Source organism: Ceratotherium simum, chromosome 17, assembly GCF_057802395.1.
Source record: "Ceratotherium simum simum isolate JZ-2026a chromosome 17, ASM5780239v1, whole genome shotgun sequence".
Classification (NCBI taxonomy): Eukaryota; Metazoa; Chordata; class Mammalia; order Perissodactyla; family Rhinocerotidae; genus Ceratotherium; species Ceratotherium simum.
The window spans coordinates 24,477,697-24,496,740 of record NC_141916.1 but is presented as its reverse complement, the minus strand read 5'-3'; the positions used below and the strand labels follow the sequence as shown (position 1 = coordinate 24,496,740).

At 41.0% G+C, this 19,044-nt stretch overlaps 1 protein-coding gene and 1 long non-coding RNA gene across 4 annotated transcripts in view; both read left to right on the top strand.

Moving 5' to 3' along the window:
- The window catches only part of LOC147914756 (uncharacterized), a 31,631-nt gene extending 14,862 nt beyond the window's left edge, over positions 1-16,769 (top strand). The window contains exons 2-4 of the long non-coding RNA XR_015554958.1: positions 5,636-5,680; positions 6,739-6,789; positions 13,976-16,769. This is a non-coding gene — a long non-coding RNA (uncharacterized LOC147914756). The remainder of the gene's footprint in view (positions 1-5,635; positions 5,681-6,738; positions 6,790-13,975) is intronic.
- Positions 16,770-17,320: 551 nt separating this feature from the next.
- TMEM117 (transmembrane protein 117) overlaps positions 17,321-19,044 on the top strand; it is a 446,351-nt gene continuing 444,627 nt past the window's right edge. Inside the window, exon 1 of one of the 3 annotated variants that reach the window (XM_087442530.1) lies at positions 17,321-17,589. The gene's annotated coding sequence lies outside the window, so the exon portion shown is untranslated. Of the gene's footprint in view, positions 17,590-17,710; positions 17,796-17,832; positions 17,907-19,044 lie in introns of those variants that run through there. The other 2 variants (XM_087442532.1, XM_087442531.1) reach the window with 2 other exon arrangements.

Below are 19,044 nucleotides of genomic sequence, written 5' to 3'. Positions count from 1 at the left end.
AGACAAAATGCTGTTTGCATTATGAGGGATAGTAGTGGGCCCTGGTGTTCTGCTCCATTGCACTCGATGTCACTCCACTCCTTTCCACTCCACAGTTCTCTCTCCTCACTTGTAATACTCACCTGCTGCCCACTACCCATGACCGTCTAAAACTCTGGAGAGATGGTTGAGATAAAAGAGTAGCTGGGAGAACAGGGGTTTTGGTAAACCCTGGATTTAGAAACTAATTGCAAAGAAAGAAAAGACTTAGGTATCATATGCCAGTGTTTCACTTCGGTCATTCAATTCAAGCAGAATCCTCCAAATTTCTTTGGCTTCTGAAATTAACTGCACCATGATGATTACCTTTTTAAAAATGACCTGTCTAACATGAACTAAATGTTCTTTAAGATGATATATTAATATTGTTGAAATTCTTGAAAATAAACTACCAGAGAGCCAAACTGTGATGTGATGCTGGCATCATTTTCTCTGACATCTGATATGTATTAATTTTATGCAAAATGGTATAATTAAAATTTCACACAAACTGAAGTCCATGAAGAGTTTAGAGTAAATTCAAGTTATTTGGAAACTAGGAGGTGTGAAAGAATACAGAACTATCCTAGCTGCCCTAGCCCTCTCAGCTGTCGGGGAGCACATTGGATTCTGCAGCATTTGAGCAGATAAAGGGCCTTCGAAAAATTGACGCTTAAATAAATATAAATATTGGTTCTAATATGCTCTTTTTAAAATAAGAATAAATGATGGAATTGAATAAAGATTCATATTGGTTTAAACTGTTAGGAAAAGCAATTTGAGTAGAAAATGTGCCTGTTTATTTGCTCTCAGAAAAGTAATCTTTTTTTTATATATATAGTTTCTTTTTTTAAAAAATACTAATTTTAATTGGTAAGTTGGTTTTTTTTTTTCCCCCTGGGAAAGATTCGCCCTGAGCTAACATCTGTTGTGAATCTCCCTCTTTTTTTTTTTTTTCCTCCCCAAAGCCCCAGTACATAGTTGTATATTCTAGTTGTAGGTCCTTCTAGTTCTTCTACGTGAGCCGCCACCACAGCGTGGCTACTGACAGACAAGTGGTTTGGTTCCGTGCCCAGGAACCGGGCCTGGGCCACCGAAGCAGAGTGCACTGAACTTTAACCACTAGGCCATCAACCATGTCTCTGGAAAAGTAATCTTTATGGATATCCATCAAAGACATTGGCCTTATGTGAAAGGATGACAGGCTACTTAGGGAAATATATTCCTGTTAGTAAGAGTTTTGTTTGTAAAACATAATGATTGAATAAAAATTCCTCTTGAGAGAAGAATGAGGACGCGTTAGAAGATACTCCCTTTGTTGTATGATTGAGAAGAATATGTACATTTGTGTATTTCCATTTGGAGTCCTGACTTGACAAGAGCAAAATTTGAATTTCTGGCCTTAAATGACTAGAATGAGCTTAGGATTTTTACAAATTTAGACAGCAACTAAGAAACTCTTCCACTACTCCTGATGGCAGTGAAAACTATTTAGATATTTTAGAGTTGACTGGAAAGAAGCCACATCATTCTTTCAAGCCTAAAAAAAAATCAACTTTTATTTTTCAGACTATAAATTATATTCGCATATGAATACAATTGTCCTAGAGTATTTTTGAAGGGACACTCTTATCAGATTGATTGATTCCACTTAGCCTCAATGCAGAATAAATACAAACAGTTTTTTTTCTAAGCTCAGTCTTAGACAGTGAATTATTTCTTTATTCCCCACTAGCATAAAGTTTACTTATATCAGCTATATTAATGCAAGCATAAGAGCTTTATTTTTCAGAGAGGTTAGTTTCATGAACTAAATTTAGAGCCGCTTCTCAGTTTATCTCATGAGTGATGATGCTATTTTAAAAAACATACAGACGCAAGGAGACTTTTTGTCTACTTTTGATTTATCTCACTTGAAAATGTATACTTAGTTCTAGAACAAGTATATGCTTGCACTTACTTAGCAACTTGAAAATATGAGGAAGACGGTTTTGCTTGTCAAGGATGCTGATGAGTTTGTAGAATCTTAAGTGGACCTTCACAGTGTTATTGAAAAAAAAGACTGATTTTTTCCTACATGCGCTTTAGAACTTGCGGATAAGATTATACAAATAGATTCACACGTCTACCTGTTTATGTATGGTTAGTTCTAAGTGTTTGAGTGAATCACATTTCCTGTGGGGAATAGGAAATACAGAAAAGTAAGTGCTGACATTTTTTTTCATTCCATTTTTATTTACTGGAAAATAAAATGGACTTTTAAACGAATATTTGTTTTCTAATTTATAAGCAATCTGCACTTACCACCCCTGTCCCCCGCCCCCACCTTAGCCTTCTTCTCTTACTTTTTAATTTTGTATCTGTTCTCTTAATCTTGACATTTTAATATCACCCTTATGTCTCAGTTCAGATTTTGATATATTTTTTAATGGAGTGAGAAATAGAGCTTAAAGGGCAATGTATGTCCATCATATTTTAAAGGAACCACATACCTTCATTTTTATTTCTTTCCATCACTTTCCTTTTCCTTCCTTGTCATTTGTTCTTTCAACTTGAAATACCCCTCGGCATCACATCACTCTAGCAAAACTGATGAGGTTTCCATAATTTTCCATGAGGGGCTGCATGAATTGAGAACAAGGGTTAACATGAAACTGAAGACTGAACTTAGGGAGAGAGGCAACATTAGGTCACAAGTACTGATTAAGTCACTAAATACGTGGGAGGAGGAGGGCTTGTTGAACCAGTTGTTTGATTGTTGACTTAATAATTCACTTTCTAGGGACTGGTGTAGACGCAGTCTATGCCAGGCTTTTACTTGCTTTCTTGTCCTTAGCTTTGCTAAAGAAGAAAAGAATAGGGGTTTCTACTTGTCTCTGAGTCTTTCTATTTAGTACAAGTTTTTCTGATTTTCAATTCTAAAGCTTGATTGGTGGCAGACTCCACTGTAAGATGAACTTCCCTATCTTGTTTCTCAGAATAGTATTGCATTTCCCCGTATGATATTTCAGAAGGGATGTCTGACCCAACAGCACTGATTTTCTCTATTATCATAGTCATGACTGGGTGGTTAAATTGAAATATGCATCGTTACAGCACCTAACTCTGTAGGCTGATGCTGAACGCTAGAAAGAGTTGTATTGCCATCCGAATCATTTTGTGGTCCTTTTTTTATATGGAAAAGATCTAAGCTTATATTTCCCAGGTAAAGGCAGTTGAAAAACATGGGAAAATAAAATTAGAAAGAAAAAGTGGATTATTATCCATTGCATATATTTTAGATATTCCAGCTCTCCAGTTCTTACCAGCATGTAATTAAAGGTATATTTTCCAAACAGAATCAATGCATTGCAGCAGAAAAATAAGCAGTGAGCTTTCTTTATTCTGCAGATGTGCAATTTCATGCATCTTGCCCACTTTATTGTCCTCATAATCAGAAGACAGCAGGAGGAAGAGTACCGCTCACTCATAAACATAAGACAAATTAGTCTCAAACACACAGAGACGAAAAATGAGCTAAATCTTCACCAAACTTGTCTACCTTTCTATGAAAAGTATAAAGACACAAAATGAATAAAATTTGTCTTCATTACCACTTGATATAAATTATTTAGAGCTGTAGAATTTTGGAGATTAAATGGACTTAATTATTTATGTGTCCAATTCCTCTATTCTTCAAGTGAAGAAATCTTGTGCTTTGGTAAAAATACACATATGTGTATGGAGTGAAACTCGGGTGCCCACAGAGAAGTCTTGAAATCTTGAATATCCAGTTCATACCCACAAATGCCTGGATCTCCTGAAGTTTCCAAAAATGCGTTGAGGCCCTGAAGGCACAGAGATTAATGAACTCATCCAAGGTCATACAGATTGGCAGTGGTAGAGCTGAATAAAACACACCTTTCCTGATTCTCATTTTAATTCTCCTTTTGTTATACTTCAGATGTGATTATTTGCAAGGCTACTGAATTATTAAATCATTGTGTTTCTTTAGCGGAGAAGGGCAGGGATTTGGACACCCTCAATAAAGATAAATGTTTACAGTATTTTATCTTATTTTGCACATTTCTAGAGTATCAGCCATGAGGGCATAGAACACCACACTGGGTGAACTAGCTGCGAGTGTGGCCATGTGGGTGTGGGTGGGCCTCTGATCTTGTTTGTCTCTTTCATGGGGATGACTACAAGAAGTAAAAGATGATGGGCCTCAATGCATTTTTATAAGCTTTAGCAGATCCAGGCATTTGTGGATATGGAATTGATATTCTAGATTTCAAGACTTCTCTGTGGGCACCCAAGATTCAGTCCATGCGCTTATGTGTATTTTTACTAAGGCATAGATAAGAGTTGACTTCTATGAGAGTCCAGCTTCAGAAAGGCAGTCACTTCACTCTTGTGTGAGCCCAGATAACCACCCAACACTTGTATCAAAACAAGATTTTTCTCTTCTTGCTGTTAAATCCTGCAGAGAAACTCGTGGAAATGATAACTTTAGTTTTGCAGAGTCAAGTAAGTTCATAATTAATGCTTTTTCAGTAATGATATATTGTAACTTAGGTCAGTTACATGAGAAAATTAATTTTAATAATTTTATAAATGGCTATAGCTTAGTATTTATAAAACTCTTAAAGGTCTAAAGAATGTTTTAACTTTTTTTAAAATTATGTTTTACAAATATTTTATGAAAAAATATGCTATAATAATATTTTGGAAATGAGGGAATCTTTTTTTAAGTTCTCTGGATGTATCTTTCTTAATTCTATTTTGGGACAAGGCATTCATAGACAAAGCAATCTATAGATTCACAGAGCAGAACACAAATTAATGTAAAGTAATATTTAAGTAAAATGCCATTAAAACAAGCTCTATTTGTGATGGTAATATTATTTTCATAGTAATCTTGTAATATCACCTGTTACTTCTGTGAATCCTTCCATATCTCTAGACAAAGCTAGTGGTTCAGTACTCTGTGTTCTCATAGGATACTTATTCCTCAGTTTCTCTGTTGTAGTGTAATGATGATGTTTACCTGCCTTTTTCTCTATAAGATGTGCAGAGATAATGTTATCTTAGTTGTTCCTATAGTAGACAGTAAATGGTCACTAAAAGGATGAATTAAATATTGTTTGAAGTAAGTGGCAATCGTTGAAATTTGAAAAATCTTTTTCTCTACAGAGAATTCCATTTAATAGTGGTAACTATAACAATATTAGACCTATGGCACAAGTTGAACCCACATAATGTGTTTAAGAGATACTGAGTAAAAGTCATGGACCCAGAGGGTGTGATGATGTTTTTCTACTAAAATTTTGGTGGAGTATTCATAGGGATTTTATTATAAAAATGTGATGCCTTTCACTAGACCTGTTATCCAGTGGCATGAAACTTAAAAATCTACTAAGAAGGTAATAGAAGATGTACCAGGATAAACCAGAGGTTTTACTTTTGCTATTTCATTTAATCCTCCCTGTGGTCCATAACTTATATATATTAGCCAAATAGTTAAGACAAGGATGTCTGTTTTAGATAGAGTATGTAGCAAAGTAGGATTTGAACTCAGACCTGTCTAATTCCAAAAAATTTACCTTCTTTTCATTATATTACACATTTACTCAAGGTAAAAGATGAGATGATCAAGAAAAGGATAACCACATTCTTTTGGGTAAGGTTAAAAACTATCTCCAACAAAATTGTGTAAGTTTTATTTTTAACTTTTTATGCTGATAGTGAATTAATTGAAGTACTTCCCATATCAGTTCAAATGCTGATTTTCAAGTTTTTCCTGTTATTGCAGATAAGAAACATTTTGTGCCAGCTTAGTAGTTTTAAGGGACAAATTACTAACATTGATGTATACCTTCTCACAGCACTACAACACTAAAAATTACATACAAATGACTAGCATTGATATTTTTAAAACTAATGATCCATTAGCTAATTCTTGTGGATGTAAGGGAAAAAAGAGACATGAAGAAGTTCATTATTACAGGCAGGGGCACTTCTCCAGTTCCTCTCACTAAGTCCAGCCCTCCATAGAGGAAGCTCTCTACAAGTGTCAAGCCAGTGCTGCTCCCTCCCAAAGAAGAGTGATTTCACAGAGGCGCGGGGCTCACCAGGGTTCAATCTGGGGAATCCAGGTGTCCAGCTGATTTGGGGTAGTGGGGAGCCTACCGCTGTCAGTAGAGAGCAGAAGTATCAGTATCAGTGTCTGTTCATCTTGGCCTGAGGTGAGTGCTGCTTCCAGGGCAGCTGTACCAGTTTTCTCCATGAGACCTGAGACTGGCAACTACAGCTCCAAGAAATGGGCTCTAGAATCAAAGGATAAAACCAGCAGATAAGGTATGGCCTGTTTTATGTAGTTTCCCCAAACTATGTGCCATGGGCAGGAGGACTTTGGGATCTGTGACAAAGAGGCTGGCGTGGGGCCTGGGATGCGGGGTGGGAGTGGGGGAAGCTGAAGTGATAAGGCCCCTTGATAGTGTGCATTATAGGCCTCAAAGGCCTTTAGAGGCCAGGCGACCAGGCGGGTAGTTCAGAAGACTAATGTGAAGTCGAGATTGAGCCCTACTCACTTATAGGTGGTAGGGAGTGACTGAATTCTAGGAACCACAGGCCGTATCAACAAGGCTTCCCTGGCTGCCTTTTCTCCTGCATTCTCCTCAGGCAACTTTATCTATTGAGCCATAAAATCAATAATTCCCTCTACCTATGTTTCTGCAGAAGGCCTTGTTGGGGTGGCTGTTTGCCATTCAAGAACGTAAGCCCAGCAAGGTGAGTTCTTCAAGTCTTCATGAGAAGCTAGAAATTGTTTTTTGTTGTTTTTTTTTTTCTAATGTGAAATCTATTGGTTTTTAAATATTTGCAACTAACTTAAGGTTTTAAAGTAGTGTGAGGGTCAAAGAAATTAACCCACAGGCCAAATTGCCACCAGTTTGCAAGCTTTGGTGTAGGGCAAGTCTATAGGATTCTGGAGGGAAAGAATCTGCCTCATTTCCTATAAGAGATTTGGATTTCATTGGTCTGGGATGGGTCTCAAGCATCAGATTACCCTAATGTGAAGTCGAGATTGAGCCCTACTCACTTATAGGTGGTAGGGAGTGACTGAATTCTAGGAACCACAGGCCGTATCAACAAGGCTTCCCTGGCTGCCTTTTCTCCTGCATTCTCCTCAGGCAACTTTATCTATTGAGCCATAAAATCAATAATTCCCTCTACCTATGTTTCTCCAACTTAAATGTGCATAAGAATCACTCAGGAGCTTATTAAAATAGAGATTACTAAACTCCACTGCAAGAAATTCTGATTCAGTAGACGGGTTCTGGAATTTGCTTTTAACACCCACCTTAGTTTACTGTAACACAGATGGTCTGGAGACCACACTTTAGAAACACTGACTCATAATGGATGCTGATGGCTGGCACATCTGTTATTTCAGCCCAGTTTCTTGCTAAATTATAGATCTGTATATACAACTGCCTGCTGGAAATCTCTACCATTTTTACTTGGATATCTCGATCTTATCACTATCTGAATCCAAATTTATTATTTTCCTTCAAAGCCTGCAAACAGACTTATATTCTTTGTTTCATTGAAATGCATCATCATCAACTTAGTTGCCCAAGCCAGAAATCTGCATTTGCACCTTTGATGGGTGGGGACTAGCATTCAGGGTGCAAGGTGTATGTGGTGGGCACCAACATGCCCACCAAGTATCTGCTTTCCTATCCAAGCTTTGCCATGTCCACTCAGTTCTTCTACCTTGGCTTTCTAAGTGTAACCCAGTTCTTCTAGGACAAGCCAATAATAACAACAGATTTATTTATTGAGGTTTACTGTGTGCCAGCCATTCTTCTAAGTGTTTCACATGTATTAATTCAATCTTCTTCTTTTTTTTGTGTGAGGAAGATCAGCCCTGAGCTAACATCCATGCCAATCCTCCTCTTTTTGCTGAGGAAGACCGGCTCTGAGCTAACATCCGTGCCAATCTTCCTCCACTTTATATGGGACGCTGCCACAGCATGGCCTGACAAGTGGTGCGTCAGTGCACACCCTGGATCCGAACCTGGGCCACCAGCAGCAGAGCGCACGCACTTAACTGCTACGCCATGGGGAGGCCCCATAATTCAATCTTTTTTTGAAGCCACTGAATTCATTGTCTAGTTTTTGGCAGCTCAATGCCCCCTGAGGCTAGATCTGCTCCCCATATTTCCAGTTGCTAGCTGGGACCTCTGCTTCAACATAGATAATGTCATCTTTCCCACAATGATACCACCCACCTAACTACAGACCACAGGGTCTAGGATCCTTGCTATTGTTTTCCACTCACGATTCCAGGGATATTAGTGGCTGCCTGAATTGGAATCATATTTAACATCTCTCCTTAGCTATGGTAAATCAGGCTGCTGCCTACCCTAAAACAATAGAGTGCTCTAGTCAGAGGGGCATTAAGAGGTTGTCTAGTGCAATTTCCTTAAAGACTTGGAACCTGAGGCCTAGAATCATAAAGTGATTTGCTAAGGGTAAGAGAAGAGTAAGAATTAGAGCTGGGACTCGAACCTCAGTTTTCTGTTTTCATGTCTCATGCAGGACTGCAAGCCCCATTCTAATGGAGTTACATGATCCTGGGGATCTTTGTCTGTATATTTTCTGTATCTGCCTGGAAAACAGTGATTGTGAATGGATACCACAGATGCCTCAATCTATGGTTGATTGGCAATGCAATGACCAGAATACCCCATTTGACATAATAACTATGATTATATTATGGAAGATTATGTTTAATGTAGTATGTATACTATTTAGCACCTCTAGTAAAAATGCAATGGAAGAAATAGACATAAAGTTGTGGCAGCAAGGAGCTAGCTTAATTATTCTGCATGCATGTCCCCTGAGAGAAGCCCACCCTGGCCACCCTTTCTAAAATCATGACCCATATCTTTCTCAATGCTCTGATTCTACCTACTTTTCTTGAAAGCATGTCTCACTGTCTAAAACTATATCATGACACATTCTGTGTTTACCATCTGTGCACTCACCAGAATAAGTTATGCAAGAACACGGGCTTTGTCTTTTTCACCACTGTATCACCAAAACTTGGAAATGTCTGACACAGAAGAACTTCCTGAAAATGACCATTTTACATTTTGGAATGGAAGGTGAAATAACATGCAATATTTTGGCATTCAGAGGCCTAATGTATCTCTGCAAGTAGAAGCACAACAAAAACCCAGTGCTGTACAATGCTGGAGTCACAATGTGAGAGATTTGGATAACATTATTCTAAGGGATGTTTACAAAAAAATTACCTTTATCATTAAGTAAATGACTTCTCCCATGTATTTTTACCCTATAATGGAGGAATAACCCAGTACTGTAAGTAAAATTATGACATTTAGACAAGGGATATTTGCTTATTTATGAATGTAAATGTAGTAGATTGAATAGTGTCCCCCCAAAATTCATGTCCGCCTGGAACCTTAGAACATGATCTTATTTGGAAATAGGGTCTTTGTGGATGTAATTAGTTAAGAATCTTGAGATGAAATCATCCTGGATTTGGGGCAGGTCCTAAATCCAATCACTGGTGTCTTTATAAGAGAAAGGAGATGGAAATGTGGATACACAGGGACACAGAAGAGAAGATGATGTGAAGATGGAGGAGGAGATTGGAGTGATGATGCATCCATAAGCTAAGGAATACCGGGAACCACAAGAAGATGGACGAGGAAAGAAGGATTCCCTCCTAGAGCCTTCAGAAGGGATGTGGCCTTGCTGGCACCTAGATTTCAGACTTCCAGCCCCCAGAACTGTAAGAAAATAAATTTTGGTTGTTCCAAGCTGCCATGTGAGGTAATTTGTTATGGCAGCCTAGGAAACTAATACAGCGAGGACAGGCCATATTTGCCTACTTGTGAACAGGAGGCTATGTAGATTGTGCCATAGATAAATTAGTTTACAATATTCTGAAGTTAAGTATTGTAATAGCTGATAGCTATGAGTGCTCACTATGAGAAAATAATGCTCTTTGTGAGACTTATTTTTTTAATGACAACCTAAAACTAAGAGGAGGAGGCCAGCCAGGCCTCCAGGCTGAGCGGCTATGATGGAGGAGGGGACCCAGACACTGAACAGAAGGCATTCCAAGCCCCTTCTTATTTCTTCCTATGAATTAGGAGGTGAGGAGTTGGGGAGGATGGCTCCCCCTAACCCTCAAGGGAGGCAAGTAGAACTGGAAGGACTTCTTCTCCGCTCTTCTATGGGGAAGGAGTGAGGCTTACTGTTTTTCATTTCATGGCTACATGAAAACATAAACATTGTCTTCAAATACAGAAGGAAATCATTTTCATTTCTTATTATTTAAAATTCCTGATGCCAAGTGTTTCTCTTCCCTTCCATTTCACCCTCCTCTGTCCTGTCCCCCTGCCCCCACCCCCTTACTGCTAAAATGACTGGAACTGAGAAGTCCCTTCTCAACAATCTGGCTTTCCTTACTTCCCCAAGTGATATATTTCACCAGCCCCTACTATCTGCTCCTGCGAATGGAGCAGAGCATTCCTGCCCTTCTGGCTTCTTTACTTCATTCTCTCTCCCTGCCTCTTTCTCTCCTACCCTCTTTTCTGTCTTTCCTCCTACTCCAGTATTTATTTGTTGAGAATCTTCTGGATAACGAGCCCCGTTTCTGCGGTGCTCCCCTTGGCTTGGAATTTCTTCTTTCTCTCTCTTCTGCTCATCTAAATTCTCTTTATCCGTCAGTGTTCGCCTCAAGCATCTTCTTCCATCTGGTCTTCTACAGCAATTCCTGAGGATAGTTTTATTTTTCCATTTCAAATTTCTATAGCCCTTGTAGTCAGTAAAATGCATTTGTCCCCGATCATATGTCACCTTGTATTACTATTTATGGTGATCATAATCCATCTCTTGTCTGCTCATTTAGATCATGAGTTTCCTGAGGAAACAGACAGGCTGTATTTATTTTGAAATCTCAGCACCTTCCAGTGCATTGATGGACTAGTTGCTTTGGATATGTTTACTGATTGGGTAGTGTATTTGGTGCTTTACATGAAATCAAGAGCTCTTGAAGGCCAGTATATTTTTGTGTTCCCCCAAATCAAGCCTCCCCCTCTTGGGCTAGGTCTATCAAAACTTGTCTAAGTGGTTCTTTTGGAAACAGTCTGAAGAAGGAAAAAGACCATTTATTTTAGGAGAAACCAAGCAGGAAGAAAGAGAAGGTCAGAGCTGCCCAAAGGCAAATTTGCCATTTAAAACCAGCAGTCACATTCCTGTGGATGAAGTCATCACCAAACTCAGTCAAGCACTGCTCCCTGGGAGTGAGGCACTGGTCAGTTCCTAGGGCCTCTGTATATGCAAGAGTGGGTGTGGAGCAGAGGAGAAAATAAGAAGAGGCGGTGAAAGGAACGGAAGGGAGTGGGCAAGGAAACAATCGCCCCTCTCTGTCATCACAGGAGGAATGGCTCTTTGGCGAAACTGTTGCATTTGTGCAGATTCTTTAGGAAGGCCCATGTATGAGTCAGGGGTCATGCTGGCCACCAAGCAGGTGACAGCTCTGCTTCTCTATGATCTCTAGCCACCCCCCACCTTGAATGAACTACCTAGTCTCTTTTTCCTTTGGTAAAAGAAATTATGTGGGACAGGCAGAATATAAGCAGGGCAGGGATGAGATGAACAATAATGATAATAAGAAGAGCATTTATGGAGAACTTAATACGTACCAGACCATATGTTAAATGTGTAACACACATTATTTAATCCCTCTAACAACCTGTGAGGCAGGTATTACTAATGTACAGAGAGGTTAAGTTATTTGCTTAATATTACATTGCTACTATGTGGCAGAACCAGGATTCCAGACCACAGATTCTAGCATTCCAAGCAGTAGACATGTGATAACCATCTTTTCCCAAGGAAAATTCGGGACATGTGGCCTGAAACATATCAGTGTACATTAGCTACAACAGGACTGGACATTTGCAATTAAGACTGTTGAGGAAAATCCTGGCAGTAGAGTCACTGGCCTTTAAATACCAGAAGAAAATGATGGATCATGTTTCAATTTCTATTCCTGCCTCTTTGGTAATAAGGAAATTATGCTGTTTATATTTGGAGTTGCAATTAGCATCATCCTGATTGACCTACTGGAAGTTAAAATAGTTTTGCTTGGAGTCCATCAAATCACTGATGGAGGTGTTTCCTGATGGACTTGGAGTCCATCGAATCACTGATGGCGGTGTTTCCTGATGGACTTGGAGTCCATCGAATCACTGATGGAGGTGTTTCCTGATGAACTTGGTCAAGATTACTGATGCTTCTAGCTATTGTTTCCTTTTGCTTTAAAAGGGCCATTTAGAGAAGATACAGTTTAGTCATAATCAAAGTCTTCGCCAATTTTTGAAATGTATATTGAGCTTGTCTTTTTCTTTTTTTTAAATACAGAGTATAACGATATTATTAACCTACTGGGATATGTGAGGTGAACACAAAAACATCATCTCATGTGGTTACTTCTGATTTCTGTACTCTTGGGTCAGATTTTGCAAGGGAATTATTCGTAAAAAAGACACATTTTAAGCCTGTCTACAGGGTTGACTTTGTGGAGGTGGAGTAGGCAGACAATTGGATAGTGTGATTTGAGAGCTTCCTACTTAAACTATTTCTATCATTGCCCTGAAACTCTGTCTGAAACTGCGGCCAATTTGCTGAACTCCTATATACAAAAGAAATAGAACTGTTTGGGTTAAAATATGGATGGGGTGAGTGGGAGCTCTAAATCTCTGCTGTCTTGGTTTCTTCCTGGGATTCTATCTAATCCGTTTTTTTTTTTTTTTTTTTTTGTGAGGAAGATCAGCCCTGAGCTAACATCCGTGCTAATCCTCCTCTTTTTGCTGAGGAAGACTGGCTCTGAGCTAACATCTATTGCCAATCCTCCTCCTTTTTTTCCTCCCCAAAGCCCCAGTAGATAGTTGTACGTCATAGTTGCACATCCTTGTAGTTGCTGTATGTGGGATGCGGCCTCAGCATGGCCGGAGAAGTGGTGCGTCGGTGCCCGCCCGGGATCAGAACCCGGGCCGCCAGTAGCGGAGCGCGCGCACTTAACCGCTAAGCCACGGGGCCGGCCCTATCTAATCCGTTTTTTAACACTGCTGGCCAACACTGGAGAAATGGTTCATTTCTGTGAGTAAGCAATCACTATCTGTGTCCCAGACCAATAGATCTTGGCCCCGAGGAAAGCTTTCAGAGAACACAAGGTTTTGATGGGAAGGAAGAATGGCCTTTATTGAGCACCTATTGTGTCCCTGACACTGTATCGGTGCCTGACACACATTAGGGCACTTAAAACTCCTAACAGGCCTGCGTGGTAGCGCCTGAGATGGAAAGAGACTGGATAATAGGGAGAACAGTAGCCTAAATCCTGAGTAGAATCTGTCCTTGAACAGGCTGAATGACCTACTTTGGACCCCTAAGTCCGTATCCAGATCTCACATCTCACAAATTCAACGGTAAAGAAAGCCAGATCTAGGGACTCTTACTGTAATTTTATAGCAGCAATTTGCTTAGGGTTGTAGCTAGTAAGTGGTAGAACCAGAATTCATACCAACATCCCCTATTCCAGATATCCTAACTGTAAAACCCACATCCCATTCCTGGTACATGGGGTGGAAGTATAAGATGAGAGATTAAAATGTGGGCTGGCAAGCCACAATGCCTGGCTTCTGATTCTTACTCCATCATTCTGGCTGGGTGCCAAATCTAGCATAAACTACTCAATTTCTGTGTGTCTCTTTCCTCACTGGTAAACATGGAAGTGATACTAATAGCATCTATGTCTGTTGCAGAGATTAAATGTTTAATACATGGAGTGGGCCTGGTATACAATAAGCCTTCCATAAGTTGAACTTTTTTTTTTTTTAATAATTTTATTTATTTATTTTTTCCCCCAAAGCCCCAGCAGATAGTTGCATGTCATAGCTGCACATCCTTGTAGTTGCTGTATGTGGGACGCGGCCTCAGCATGGCCAGAGAAGCGGTGCGTCGGTGCGCACCCGGGATCCGAACCCCGGCTGCCAACAGCGGAGCGCAAGCACTTAACCACTAAGCCACGCGGCCCCCATAAGTTGAACTTTTATCACTACATGTTATTGTGACAAAGCTCAAGTGTTGAGTCTGTTCCCTAGTCTGGTTCTTAGATAGAACTGAACTGGAGATCCTGGGTAGCCTGGATGTCCAAGCAAAGGTCACAAGCCTCTCAGTCAGTGGTAAAAAGGGAACATTGATACTGAAGAAAACCTTGCCCATTTCAATATTTTGCCTTGAAGTGGTCCTGGAGAACTATAGTCTTTAAACATGGAGAGCTTTCAACTAAGAGTAAGCAATAAGCATTGGTTGAACTTATTTTTAAAATTACTATTAAAGGAAGCAAGACCATATGTTAAGAAGACTGGAATCTAAAACTAGGGTAACAAGCTCTGTATAACTGAGGCCAGACATTTCAGTTCTGATTAACTGAAGTTCATTCTAGTAGACACTCATGTAATTCAACTGATCATGGAGGGGAGTGAGCTCTACCTTTCAAGTAGACAGAAAAGAAGCCGCTTAATGATTTTTATCCCACTATCCTTTGAAATACAATGTGATTTACAGACTGTCTTTCAATGATAGGAAAAGTGCCTTCTGTTTTTATTTGTTTTTTGGGGGGAGGATGGGGTTAATAAGCCATAGACCTAGTATTATGTTGCATAATTTGTGAAGCTTTAATATTTTCCAGTTTCAACTGATTGAAGTCTCCTTGCTTTAAATGGAGATACAAGGAAAATACAGCACATGGAACCCATGTTATACAGTTACACAGTTTAATAATTCTTGTAAAATAATCCTAACTGTAATTGTGAAAGCACAGTAGACTCATGATTAATCTGTGGAATTAATCTGTTACTTGTTGAGCCATTACTATAACTCACTATGTTAGGTGTTGAGGATGCAATGGTGAGTAAGATTTAGTCTCTGCCCTCAAAGAGTTCATAGCTTAGTGGGAGAGAAAAAGATGTTGCATAAAATTATAGCAAATGTAGGAAGTGTCTTAGTAAAATGTACAAAGTGCTAGCGGAGGAAATAACTCTTTTTGGGAAAACTTGTGAAAGCTTCACTAAAGAGAATCTTACTAAGCTAAGAGTTCCATAAGATGATCTCAAACTATGACTACAATGTAGACATATGTGGTCATTCTTAGAAACTAGAAGAGATATCAACCTAATGAGAAGCATGGCAGTGAACTTCCAATTATCCCTGTGTGGATTAGCTACACTGCAGGATTTGGGAACAGCTCTCTCTATCCCATCCCCAAATCTGCTGACATCTCAGCTCTCCCTCTTGCTACCCAACCCATTCCTGACTCATGCTGCCGCCAAGGAGAAAGGCTAGTTTTCCTCTCATAAGTTTGCTACTGAAGGCACATATGAATTATCCCATTTTCCAGTTGACTCTATAAACTAGGGATCACTTCGCTAGCATGGAATATCAGTATGCTGGATAGCAGCTTTTAATACATTATAAGCAACCAGGAGATTGAGGGAGCAGTTGTTATTGGCTATGGAGGGAAACAAAGGCCTTACATACATATAACGGACAAGAGGTTACATCCGGAAGAAAGGAATTGGTCAAATGTGGTCAAAGGGTCTTCCTCCTCTAAGCTGTAGATGAATCATTTAAGTGCTACAGAATGATAGGCTCCTGAGAGCTTCAGGATGCAGAAAGGTTAAAAATTGTGCATGTGCAACAGACACATGAAAAGATGTTCAAAATCACTAACTATCAGGGAAATGCAAATCAAAACTACAATGAGATATCACCTGACGCCCGTCAGAATGGCTATAATTAACAAGACAGGAAACAACATGTGTTGGAGAGGATGTGGAGAGAAGGGAACTCTCATACACTGCTGGTGGGAGTGCAAACTGGTGCATCCACTATGGAAAACAGTATGGAGATTCCTCAAAAAATCAAGGATAGAACTACCATATGATCCAGCTATTCCACTGTTGGGTATTTATCCAAAGAACTTGAAAACACCAATTTGCAAAGGTACATGCACCCCTGTGTTCATTGCAGCCTTATTCACAATAGCCAAGACTTGGAAGCAACCTAAGTGCCCATCAAGGGACGAATGGATAAAGAAGCTGTGGTATATATACACAATGGAATACTACTCAGCCATAAGAAACGACGAAATCCAGCCATTTGTGACAACATGGATGGACATTGAGGGTATAATGCAAAGTGAAATAAGTCAGAGGGAGAAGGCCAAATACCGTATGATTTCCTTCATTAAGTAGTAGATAATAACAACAATAAACAAACACATAGGGACAGAGATTGGATTGGTGGTTACCAGAGGGGAAGGGGGGAGGGTGGAGGGTGAAAGGGATAATTCAGTACATGTGTGTGGTGATGGGTTGTAATTAGTATTTTGGTGGTGAACATGATGTAGTCCATGCAGAAATAGAAGTACAATGATGTACACCTGAAATTTTTGCAATGTTATAAACCAATGTTACTGCAATAAAAAAAAATAAAATAAAATAAAAGAAATAATTAACTCTCAAAAAAAAAAAATTGTGCATGTGTATGTGAGTGCTTACGTATATATGTGTGCATAAATGTGTGTATGTATGTGTGTGTTTATATATGTGTATATACATATGTATGCACGTATATATATTTGTTCATTTCTGTGTATGAGTGTGTGTGTGTTTATAAATATGTGTGGATACATGTGTGAATATATTTGCATGTGTGTGTGTGTCAGACCAGACAGACTGGAAAGTAAGTATGAGACTTCGCATACTCCTCGCGGGTGTTTCCCTACCCCCACCCCCACCCCTCCACACCACCAACAGACTAAAGCAGAAAGAATACTCGGTGACCTGAGGCTGCATTAGAAAGTTTGCAGCTCTCTGAGGACATTCCACCCGGGAAGCTCATTGGTTCCCTGCAGGATGGTGGGTTTTATAAGTCTGCGTATTCCCCCAGGAAGAAGGGACCGCTGCTGACACCCCAGCTGAAGCCCGGCCGCCCCCCGCCCCCGCCCCCGCCCGGTTCTTAAGCCGTCCCCGCCCGCAGCCGCCGGCTCTGCAGAGGCGGGCCGGCCCGGGCAGGCTCGGCCGCGGCGCGCGCGGCCCGCGGGCTGGAGTCGGCCCGCGGCGCAGGCGGGAGGGGTGGGAACGCGAGGAGAGGGAGCGGGAGGGCGGGGGCGGCGGCAGGCCATGCCTCCAGCTGCGGAGGCTGCCGCACAGCTGGAGCCATCGCGGTCTCCCGCGCGGCGCCGTCACCGTTGCGCTCGCGCTGCCCGGCCCGCGGCCGGAGCACTTTGCGGAGGGCGCCCGGCGTAGGCGGCGGCGGCCGTGGGCCGAGCCGGTATTTATAGCTCGGTGACAGCTGCGGCGGCAGCGGCGCCGCCGGCCCGTCTCGCCGCGCTTCCCAGCGAGGCCGCCGGCGCGGCGGAGGGCGGTGCTCGGCCGTGTGCCCCGCGTGCAGACGCCCCGAGCCCGCCGGCCCCATCGGGTGAGTACGCGGGCCCGCGCGCGGGGCGCGCCTCCCCCGCCGCTCGGGCCGGTGCAGCCGCAGCGGAGCCTCCTGGCCGCGCTGCCTGCAGCCGGGTGCCCGCTCGTCCCTGCCCGCGAAGGCGGAAGCGGCTGCCCAACCCCGGCCCCCAATCCCCCTGGTGCATTTCCTCCTCCCTTCCCGGGCATGGCATGCAAAGCGGCAGGGTAAGTGTCAGGGATGGGGACAGACGCATCAGCCGTGCTGGCTCAGGGCGCAGGAGATTCCTCGGCGGAAGGCTCTCGGTGGGGACCCTCAAACTCCTGGGCTCCGAGGGGGTAAGCGACGTCGCCAGAACAGACCTTGAACTTTCCTCGCTTCGGTGATTCCTAGGATGGGAAGTGATCCGAGCCCTCGCTACTGTTGGTTAATTAAATTAACAGGTTGCAGTTCATGAGTGCTCTCCTTAAAAAAACAAAACAAAACTTGAAGGTTTGCTAACTTCGTAGTGACTAAATAAACGTGACTATTTGTCGATTCCTATTTTCGAAAATGCCACAGGCCCACAAGTGTGTTTGATCCATGTGGTGACACCATTATTCATTCTACTCGCTGTGGAACAATAAATTGTGTGTGTGCGCGCGCGTGAGGTGGAGTAAACATCACATGCTTATGTTAGCATTTATGTGTGGATATGTCTCATCAACAAAAAAAATTTTTTTTGAGTAAAAGTATGTTGAATAAATGTATTTCCCCATAATTATAAATGGTATACTGTCTGAAATGCATACAAGGACTTCTAGGGAGATTTCAGGGTTTGGTTTTGTCTTTAGAGAAAAGTTCTTCTAATTTATTGAATGTAAAGAGTAGTAGAATCCCTGTAAAAGCTATTTTTGTTGTAAAGTATTGAATTTTTGCCATGCATATACTTTCTGACCTGCCCCCCCATCTTTGTAGTTTAAAGGTAAATATGGATTTTGACATTTTGACTCAGGTATTTACCTCCATCTCCATCTGATCCTTGTGATGAAAACCAGTACTTGTCTGTTTTATTTAATTTGCTTTTTTAAACTACCAATCATTTAAAAAATTATTTCAGATGTGAATCAATTTTATTTTACTCGTTAACTGTTACTTTCTTTGGTGTTGTGTTTAGATTCTTTATCATAAACAAATGTCACTGAAAAGGAGGTCTAAACATTTTTAAAGGATTCATTGGTGATTATTTTTCAACTTTAGAGCATGAAAAGGCTCATACGTATTTTGCCATTTCAATGAAAAGTTGGCTAATGTCTTTGTTAGGAGAAAATCTCAGACCTACATTGCTTTCAGGTTCTCTGTTTTAAAAACTTGCGCTGGTCCAGTGCTTTGTTATCCCAAGGACTACAGGATAAGAACAAGGGAAGAAAATCACTTGAAGGTTGAAACAATGTGAAGAGAAGTCTAGGAAGTGATTTATGGATGTTGTCCTCTAAA